This window comes from Lactuca virosa, chromosome 1 (assembly GCF_052849685.1).
Source record: "Lactuca virosa cultivar CGN04683 chromosome 1, Lactuca_virosa_CGN04683_v6, whole genome shotgun sequence".
Taxonomy (NCBI): Eukaryota; Viridiplantae; Streptophyta; class Magnoliopsida; order Asterales; family Asteraceae; genus Lactuca; species Lactuca virosa.
In genome coordinates, this window is record NC_136426.1 from 139,595,813 (window position 1) to 139,602,386 (window position 6,574).

At 39.5% G+C, this 6,574-nt stretch overlaps 1 non-coding gene across 1 annotated transcript; it reads right to left on the reverse strand.

Moving 5' to 3' along the window:
- Positions 1 to 2,208: 2,208 nt before the first annotated feature.
- Positions 2,209 to 2,315, reverse strand: LOC145151713 (small nucleolar RNA R71). The gene has a single exon (XR_013732273.1). It is a non-coding gene; the product is annotated as a small nucleolar RNA R71 (small nucleolar RNA).
- Positions 2,316 to 6,574: the final 4,259 nt, after the last annotated feature.

Below are 6,574 nucleotides of genomic sequence, written 5' to 3' on the forward strand. Positions count from 1 at the left end.
TAATGGTACTTATAAGGTTAAATTATATTTTGCAGCCAAAAAGAAGACATTTTGAAGAAAAGGGACTAAAAGCGTTAAAGAATGGAACTTTGGAGGTTAAAGGATTGAAGGACAAGAAAATCAGGAAAAGGCGTATTCACGAGGTGAGAATTATAAGATTCACGAGGTGATTATGGCCTTCTAGAAGATAAACATCGCGGATCAGGAATCCGTGTTGAATACGGATACTTACGGATTCACGAGGTGAACTTTGAATATTCACGAAGTGAATCAGGAAAAATTCAATATTATATATATCCTTGATCCCTACGACTTTAAAGAGGTTGGCTGGCTTAGAGAGGTTCCAGAAGTCGAAAATCAGAGAGAAAGAAGACTTGGAAGTTGGTTTTAACACCAAGGAAGAAGAAGTACATAAATTGATTCATAGTTTGGTACTTTTAAACATGCTTTTAATTATGGATTGTGTTTGTTTACTTGCTAGGATGTCCAGATAAATCTAGCTGCTTCTGTTAGCTAGATGAAGCTGGAACTCATGGTTTTATTTAATTAAACTAGACTTTGCTTGTTGGTTATGTCTTGTGTTTGATTGATTTACCTAGCATGCTTGACTTGTTAATTTAATTGCTTAAACTTCTTATTCTGTGTAGTTAATGACCATTATTCTACATGAATTTGAACACCTAGTAATTTAGTGAACATTAGATTATTAGAGCTAAGATCAAACCAATCTTAGTTAAGAAATTGAATTATTAAATTAGGCTGTGCTAGAGAACTCATATTATGACCATAATTGTGTTTATCAAATCAATCTTACATAGCTCCAATCGATTAAATAATTGATTTTGTGTTAGCTACTGTATGACCATACATAGTTCTACATGAATTAGTTAATATTAGTAAATTTAGACCTAAATTGGTAATACTGTTTTAATTGGTAACCAACAGTAAGTGTCAAGACTAATTTATAAACCATTGAGTGAAAGCGGATTCGAACTAACAAAAGTGTTTTGTTAATTAATTGAATTTTGTGATTTAAGTTCGTCTGATCTTCCAAAATCAGATAAAACCCCCTCTTTATTCTAAAATTAGGTTAATTTAGTAGTAGATAAATTAATTAATCAAAACCGTTCCCTGAGATCGACACCCGACTTACCCAACTATTCTATAATTTTGACTAGGTACACTGCCTAGGTGCAATTAGTTAGTTAAGGTAATTAGGTTATAAATAATAAAATTAGGTGTAGCTATTTGCACGCATCAAGTTTTTGGTGCCGTTGTCGGGGAACGACTTAGTTAATTACTGATTTATTTTGCTTTAAATTAATCGATCCTTTTTGTGGGGTAAAACCTGCAAAAAGTTATTTTTCAGTTTCATTTTTCTTTCTTGCATTACAGAACTCACGACGTGAGCTCTATAGGCTCACGACGTGAATCCTGTGATTCCTAGTTTTCTTTGTTTTTAGGTTGTCTTTCTATTTTAGTTCAGTTTTACGTTTTTATTTTTTTTATTTTACAGGAGTACATGACCAGAGGGTCCAACACACCTTTGGTGCCACCACTTGAAGATCCAGAGTCAGCTCTTCACACAAAGAAAGATAAGAACGTAAAGGAGGATCAAACACCAAAGAAGACACCCTTACAAGAACTCAAGTCAGTGTTCTCAAAGAAGTCGGGGAAGAAAAAGGGTGAGTCCAGTTCATCTTCAAAGGACAAGAGCAAAGTTGAGAGCATACATCAAATACCTTTCCCAACCGAATCCGAGTACGACTCCGAGACTGAGTTTGGACTTTATACGAGTGAACCCGAGAACGAGCCAAGAAACGAGATGGCAAACATTGAAGAAATGTCAATGGGAGCTTACAAGAAGCGAATTCGTGAATATGTTGGTCCAGGTTTAGTACAACCCGCGATTCCTGCCACTGCCACATTCGAGTTGAAGGGACACATCATTAATGCACTAAAGGATATTCCGTTTTATGGAAAGGATCATGAGGATGCTTTCAAACATCTAGTGAGGTCAACGACATTGCTGACTATTTCAATGTCCCAAATATCAATAGAGATACTGTCTTGCTAAGGATGTTACCAGTTACTTTCAAAGGAGCTGCAAAAGACTGGTTGAAAGCACTCCCACCTGGTACAATCACTACTTGGGTTCAAATGCGTGAGCAGTTTCTAGATCAATTTTTCCCACCATCCAAGATTGTAAAACTCAAGAAGGCAATAGCCAACTTTGAGCAACAGCCGGGGGAGTCACTATACGAGGCGTGGGAGCGTTACAAAGGATTGTTAAGGAATTGTCCTCAACATAACCTTAATATTCAACAAGAGATGTCTATCTTCTATGATGGGGTCAATGTCATGACAAGACAACTCCTTGATTCTCAAGGGCCATTGACAAAGAAGAATCCAAGGGAGGTCAAGGAGTTAATTGAAGAATTCGCAAGACACTCTCGAGAGTACCACAACCCAAGACAAGATGGAGTAAAAGGCAGTGGGGGTGCACAATCTGAAGAGATAGCTGCTATGATGGCGATGCTAAATACTATGGACCGGAGACTGACCCAAATGGACCAATCAATTCATGCAATAAGGGTTGGATGTGAAAGGTGTAGTGGGCCACACTTGACTAAGGATTGCCATTTGGATGAACATGGGAACAAGAAGGCTCAAGTTTGCTACTCAAGTGGGGATAAGTATGATGAGGACTGGAGAAAACCAAAGAAAGAGTGGCTGCCATATGATGAATACAAGAGGCAAAAGGAAGAGAAATATAAGCAAACAGGCCGAGGCTTCTACCAAAAAGAGCAACCACCAGCCGAGAAGAAAGTAGACTTGGAAAACATTTTGACCAAATTTATGGAAGCTTCCGAGAAAAGGCATGATGATACCGATGCAGTGCTGAAGGAACACATGAAAATGATGAAAGAACAGCAAACAATGATGATTGACCAGCAAGCTTCATTAAGAAATCATCAAGCATCAATCCATAATCTCGAAGTCCAAATTGGTCAACTAACTACTTTGGTGAGCAACAAATTATCCTCACAATTTCCCGAAAAGAATGCTCAATCCCATGTAATGATGATTGATACTGAAGAATAGGCCATCTCTGAGTTCCTAGAAGCATTAGAAGTAGAGCCAAGGTAGCCCGAACCAGAGCCGAAGAAATTAAAGATCGAGAGTCGAAATTATGCTGAATTACAGAATTCACGTCGTGAACCGTCTCTGTTCACGTCATGGGATCGATCTGAACTGAACAATTCAGAAAATGTTCCGGTATATCGTCCGCCTCTACCGTTTCCTTCCCGAGCTGATCTTAGTCCATTGGAAAGAGAGCATTTGGAGTTTGTTAAGCACGTGAGGGGTATCCCGATTAATACTCCTTTTGTCGAGACGTTATCCAAAATTCCCGAATATGAAATTTTTTTAAAAGACTTTTTAGATACTCGTCAGCAACTAAAAAAGAATTCTAAGGTGATTCTAAGTGAGCAAAGCTAAAAATCTGTATTGGGAGAGATACCTAAGAAGATGGGGGATCCTGGACGCCTCACTCTTCCATGTGAGTTTGGGAATAATATGAAGATTTATGCTTTAGCCGATTCTGGGGCTAGCATAAATTTGATGCCTTATTCATTTTATCAGAAGTTGGATATTCAGAAGTTGAAGGCTACAAAAATGACTATTCACATGGCAAATCGTTCAGTGACACAACCCCGGGGCATTGTGGAATATATTCTCGTAAAAATTGGGAAATTCGTTTTTCCAATAGACTTTGTGGTTTTGGATATGAAAGAAGATCCCGATGTTCCGATTATTCTTAGTCGCCCGTTACTTAATACTGCTGGAGCCTTGGTTGATATACATGAATCCAAGCTCACCTTGAGAGTTGGAGATGAGAAGGAAAATTTTGGAATAGAAAATGGTTTCAAGAGGAGTGGTGTTCAAGAAGAGGTTTTCAATATTGATGAAGAAAGTGAACTGGAAGAATTAGAGAAGCTCATGGAAGAAGAAATCAAAACGATTCGACAAGTTAAACGAACAAAACCAAGAGCATCCGTCCCGTTTTTAGTTGAAGTCATTGCCTACACGAATCCAACTTCTTGGGTAAGTAAGGAGAGTGATGAAATATTGAGTGATGATGACAAGGACGAGGTAACTTCCAAGGAGACAAGTCCAATGGTGAAGGAAGAAAAGATTCCTATGGAGTTGAAGAATAAAGAGAACTTGGAGAATAAAGGGACCAAAAGAAAGCTTGATATGGATGACGTGAAAGCTAAAAAGGAAAACTCGAAGAAGGCGTACATTAGACGAGTTCAAGCTTACAAGAGGCGATGGAAAGAACAAAAGATCCAGTTGGTGATGGACTCTTCAGACGATTCAACGTAAGGAGGCACAGAGTCCGGCTCATGACTCCAAGAAAAAGAAGCGCTTCTCGGGAGGCAACCCGAGCTCGGTTTGAATTTTCTTTTCCTTTATGTCTTTAGTTTAGTTTTTGCATACTTAGTTTTTTTTAGATATTCAATCATCTAATCATCCAGTTTAAGTGGTAAAAGTTAAGTGTGGGGTTCCTTAATTAAGTGGTAAATAAGAAGAATTGTTAATTAAGGTTTATATTTTCGACCAGACATAACTCACGAGGTGAGTTCGATAATATTCACCTCGTGAGCTCATAATACATACAGGGTGGGACATTTTAACCAAAAGAATATATTAGCCCATTATTATGTAATTAAATGGCCCAACCACGTTAGCCCACAAAAACTGACGACGTGATTTATAGAGAACTCACAAGGTGAATCCAAAAGTGACACATGACCACAGCTTAAACAATTCAGAATCCTTTTGACCAAACCACTTTCTCAACCTCACGAAGTGAAGATTGTTCTTTGGTCCCCCCACCCGATTTCGGCCTAGATTGACTTAATTTCATCATTTTGCTTACGTAATCTTCAAACAAAGGTAACCCTCTCATGTTTCTTTTGGTTAATTTTCATTAATTTGTTGATTTAGGGGCTAGGGTTTTTTTTCATATGCTTAAATGTTGAAATTTTGCCCAAAATGTGTTATTCATCCACTGCATGTTACTTGATTGTGCTTAGAAATGGTTTATGAGTAACCCCTAACAAGAATTAAAGTTCCGATTTTTGATTATTAAGTCCAATCGTCGCTGTGAATAGCGAACTCACGAGGTGAGTTTGTTAAAACTCACGAGGTGAATCCTGCTACCATCAAAACAGTTTTCTGTTTATTAATAAATTATTGGATTTTTGTTTTGTGGTTGTTTGTTGTTTTGTTTTGCAGAAATGGGTCCAAGAAGAGAGGTTCCAGTTGGGGTGGCTAGTTTTCACCCATTTTACGTCTTCCCAACAACTTTGCCTCGGGATATTTTGACACGGTACAACAACCGGTTGGGATGGTTACACAACAGAGATTTTGCTATTGCCCCAACAGTTAATTGGCAAAGGCTTCAGGAGGTTGGACTCGTTGAAAGACTAAACCCGTTTCTTACCAAAACTTTTATGGGAAACGGGTATTCATTTACATGTAAGGGATGGAGTAACTTGTTCGCCATCCAAGAAAGGGTTTACAAGGAATTGTGTGTTGAATTCTTTTCTACTATGGTGTTCCATGAAAATGTCCAAGACCCTAACTACTCACAAGCATTGGTCTTTCGTTTGGGTGGGGAATATAGAGAGTGCAGTTTGGTAGAATTCTCATGGAGGATGGGTTTATACGAGGCCCACGAGACCGTGACCCCCGAGTTTTCTATGTTCTTACGGGAGGCTACCCGTACTTATTCCGGGGGAATGACGGGATATGAGTTTTGGAGCCATATCGCTTTTGGTGTTTTCAACTCCGGTGTGTCACCAGAAAGCAGGATCAAATCACCCATTCACCGTTTGCTTCACAGGCTGATCACATTCTCCATCCACCATAAAAAATTTGGAGATAAGATCACCAAGATTAATTTATTTTTCTTGTGATCTATTTTACAACCGGGGTTTTGTTGCAATCTTCCCTACTTTTTGGCTCGTTACTTCGCAGAATATGCAGTCAGTTCCCGACCTGGGAGCCCAATTTGTGGTGGCCATTTTGTCACCCGCTTATCCAAGTCTTATGGCATGCTTGTTCCTACGATTACAAGGACACTTACGTGTATACAAGGGAACGAATTCTCTATGGGATACCTTGAGACCATACGGGTTGTGGTCAATTATGGGACGCATTGGGGGATACCGCACAGCGATAACGAGGGTGAGGACCAACCGACCGAAGAGCCCGGGCAACAACCAAGGCCTCGAAGAAGGAACGTGAGGGCTAGGGGGAGATGGGTAGATCCCAACCATACGAGGGTGGTATACCCACCGATCCGTTCCAAAGCCGTGTGGGTTCTTATTTGGATAATTTACGTGGTGGGGTGACTTATAACACCCAAATTCTTGAATCCATGTTCTCGCATATGAATGTGGTAAGACCACCCACCGTGCCACCTCAATGCCCTTATATTCCTACGTGGGAAGAATTATGGATACCGAGAGGAGACGGAGCCAGGACTAGCGGAGCGAACGAG